At 42.2% G+C, this 4,011-nt stretch overlaps 1 pseudogene; it reads left to right on the forward strand.

Moving 5' to 3' along the window:
- The first annotated feature begins 1,001 nt into the window (after positions 1-1,001).
- On the forward strand, positions 1,002-1,479 carry LOC148009744 (protein FLX-like 2; annotated as a pseudogene).
- The last annotated feature ends 2,532 nt before the right edge of the window (positions 1,480-4,011 follow it).

A 4,011-nucleotide genomic window follows, 5' to 3' on the forward strand; every position in this document is an offset into this window, starting at 1 on the left:
GCACGAAGTTCTATTCCAAAGCATATACTTCTTAGGGCACATTGCATGAACAAAAGCCAGGAAGATCTAAAGGAAATTATCAGTTTTACTGAAGACTTGAGGAGCATGTCAAGGTGGCTTTTTATGGTGATGTGTGTTCTTTGCAAGCAACCACCAGAGAAGATCCCTTTTCTTGATGTCTTCTCTGGTAAATACATGGATCAGATCATGGATGTCTTGGCTTCTGGCATTCCTTATACAATAATCAAGGCAGCTTGTAGTAGTAGGATTGATGGGTAAGGGTGTTCAGACTCGTGCCCAGCTACGGGATGCAAAGAAAGTTGGCAGCTTATTTGGCAAATAAAAACATTGACAAAATGCAGTTTTTCATTGGAGATACAAGGAATATAAAGAAAATGGACCCTTTTGTTTTTTGAAGATGTAAATGTGAGGTTAAGCCCAAGTGAAGATGAAGAACATCAAGATCAAGAAGAGTATAGAGACCAAGCAAGCAAAGAAGACCACCATGAAGTCCACCAAGGAAGAAGGCATGATGATCAAAATATGAAGCCAAAGCCAGTGCCAAAAGAAAAAGACAAAGCTAGGATCAACCAGCCAAGACCAGGACCAGGACAATCGATAAACAGGTTGCAGGTCTTGTTGCTTGCCAATCTGACACAGTTAGAAGCTGGAGCCAGACGCTTGCTACAGGTCTAGGAGTTAGACAAATTAGAAGGTATGTTCGTGGGGAAGCTTGTGAGACTTTTTGAAGCCTTGAGAAGAAGGAGGGTGGGCGCAGGGCACTCTGGGCAGTGAATGGACCTAGAATCCTTCAAGCAGGGATATGAAGAAGAGGAGGATCCTCCTTCTACAGTACGAAACAAAGGTACTGAACATCAGCTTGAAGGATCTCCTGGCATCAAGGACCCTGTTTGGTATGACATACATGAGGACAAGGTGCAGGATATGGTGGGGTGTATGGGTCCGAGTCAGCATACAGATTGTATGGAGATAAATATGGCATGAGTCATATGCCTGGAGCAGCCGTGGCCAAGATGGAAGCTGAACTGCGGAACATTGAGCCCTTGAAGGCTGAACTACAGAGAGCACAGGCTGATGCTCAAAAGCTTCATGTATCTCATCAAGAGTTAAATGCACAGGTGCAGCAACTAACACAAGAGCTAGTGAGGGTTCGCACTGATGCTCAGCAGGTTTCAACCATGAAAGCTGAGATGGAAAGCCTCAGGGAGGGCGCAGGAGGTTCAACCTGAGAGAATTGCATTTGAGTTTGAGAAGAATGCCAACACAAATTTGCTAGAGCATAGAGGTGCAATGGAGAGAAACCTTGTGTTTATGGCCAGAGGAGTGGAGAAACTGCGTGCAAAATTGACGAATGCAGAGAAAAAAGTACAAGGTGCAGCATATACGGTCAGGGCGATAAAATCCTTTCCAGATGCATCTGCAGCTACTCTGATTCAATCTGTGTATCTGGAAGTGTGAGCCTCTGAAGCATTTGCGCGTGGCACGAAACAAGACTCAATGGAGAGTAAGAGGATCGGAGAAGGCATAATGACTCTTCTCTTGCAGTTTGATAGCTTGTGTTTGAAGACAAAAAAACAGACTGCTTGCTCTAGTGCAGAACAGAGAAGAGCTTAAGCAATTGATAGAATTGATGGCAGTTAAGCAGATGACGGCGTGATGAAACGCAATTCGATGGCAATCAAAAGTTTTTTAAAAAAATCTTTATGAGAAGCTTCTCAAAGCCTTCAGTCTTTTAAGTTTTTGTTCAAAGAAACGATTAGTTTTTGTAAGCCCTTTGAGAAAAGCTAAAGGTTAAAAAAGCCTAAGGCTTTTTAGAAAAGCAAAAAGCCTAGAAAAACTATATAAAGAGAGCTGAGAGAAGAGCAAGGGGCCCTTTCCCTATGTATTGATCTTGTATCTTGTGAGAGAGGTGAGAGGAGGGTCACATGCGAGAGAGCAAACTCTTGTTGTGCTAACTTGTGAAGTCGGAGAATTTGGATGTAAAGGCTCTAAGTCTTGGCTCAAGGTTGTTAAGGTACGAGAATACATTTTGGTACAAACGCATTGGACATGCAAATGTACAAAGGTTGAAATTAATGCAGTCCAAAGGGTTGGTTACAGGTTTGCCTACATTTAGAATTGCAGAATTTCATAAGGTATGCGAAGCATGTCAGTTTGGTAACCAGGCAAGACAACCCTTTTCACATTATAGAGATGTAAGCAAAAATATCCTTAATGTTGTGCATTCAGATATTTGGGGGCCTACACAAAATGTATCTCTTGGAGGCAGTTCATTCATTGATGATTGTTCTAGAAAGCTGTGGGTATATTTTATGAAGGAAAAGAGTGAAGCGTTTGAGCGCTTTAGAACTTTCAAGGCTGCAGTTGAAAGAGAAATAGGCTTGAAAGTAAAGTGCTTGAGGTCAGATGGAGAGGGAGAGTACCTCTCGAATGAGTTCAGTGATTTTTTGAGGTCTCATGGGATAAAGAGACAGTTCACATGTAGGTATATCCCATAGCAAAATGGGGTTGCAGAAAGGAAAAACAAGCATATTGCAGAAGTTGCACGCGCCTTGATGGTGGCTGAAAAGAATATGCCTAAGAATTTTTTGTCTGAGGCTGTTCATACTGCTGTTTATATTATGAACAGAACTCCCACAGCTGCAGTTCATGATATGACCCCCGAAGAATGTTTTATAGGTAAGAAGCCTGATGTCTCACACTTGAAAGTGTTTGGCTGCATTGCATATGCTCATATGCCAGATGAGTTGCGAAAAAAACTGGATCCAAAGGTTGAAAAGTGTATCTTTATTGGATACTCTTTAGAGCAAAAAGAGTATCGTTGTTATAATCCTGTCACATGTAAGTTCAGAGTCAGCAAGGATGTCGTCTTTGATGAAATGAGCAGTTGATATGCATCTAGTGGTGATGCATTGGATGATGATGATGATTATGACACTCATGTGCAGGATGAAAAGCAAGAATCACGGACTCTTAGTGGACCAGAGACATCATCTGTGGCAGTCCTTGGTCTGGGAGACTAAGGAGTATCTCTACATCTTTAGGTGTTTCTAGTAGCACTACAAGTAAAAACAAAGGAAAGAATAAAGTGTCAGATGGCATTGATGCAATTCTTGATGGAGACTCCAGTGGCTCAAAGAGCTTGGATGATGAGCTTGGTATTCCTTCAATGAGGACTCTAGGTGTGCAGAGAGCACGTGTCAATGCAAAGACTCCATTGAGTGATCCAATGGTACGCAGGTCTAGCAGGCTGAGATACCCTGTTAATAGATTTGGTTTTGAAGGTTATGCAGCTCACCATTATGCTTATATGGTGAAAGTGATTGAGGATGTTGAGCCCACATGTTTTGAGGAGGCTGTTGGTCATGCTCATTGGGATGCAGCAATGGATGAGAAGATGGCTGCAGTAGAGGCCAATAAGACTTGGGATCTAGTATTATTGCCGAAGGGCAAGAAAGCTATTGGATGTAAGTGGGTTTATAAGATTAAGCACATTGCAGATGGTTCTATTAGTAGGTACAAAGCTAGGTTGGTTGCAAAAGGCTATGCCCAGACATATGGCATACATTATGAATAAACCTTCAGTCCAGTTGCTAGGATGGAAACTGTCAGATGTGTGATTACTTTGGCAGCAGCCAAAGGTTGGAGGTTGTAGCAAATGGATGTGAAGGATGCCTTCCTGCATGGTGATTTGCAGGAAGAAGTGTATATGGATCAGCCAGCAGGTTATGAAGATTTAGAGTATCCCACGTATGTGTGTAGGTTGAAGAAGGCGCTCTATGGGCTCAAGCAAGCACCTAGAGCATGGTATGACAAGATCAGAGAGTATCTTGTCAATATTGGCTTTTATGTTTCTGATTCTGATCACTTACTTTATGTGAGAAAGGGAGATGCAGGTTTGGTCATCATAGTCATCTATGTGGATGACTTGATTATTACAGGTGATAGTGATAGTGGGATTGCTGAAGTCAAGGACTTTTTGAAGAAGAA

The sequence above is a fragment of the Lygodium microphyllum genome, chromosome 30, assembly GCF_053477565.2.
Source record: "Lygodium microphyllum isolate KBCC chromosome 30, Lygodium_microphyllum_v1.1.10, whole genome shotgun sequence".
Classification (NCBI taxonomy): Eukaryota; Viridiplantae; Streptophyta; class Polypodiopsida; order Schizaeales; family Lygodiaceae; genus Lygodium; species Lygodium microphyllum.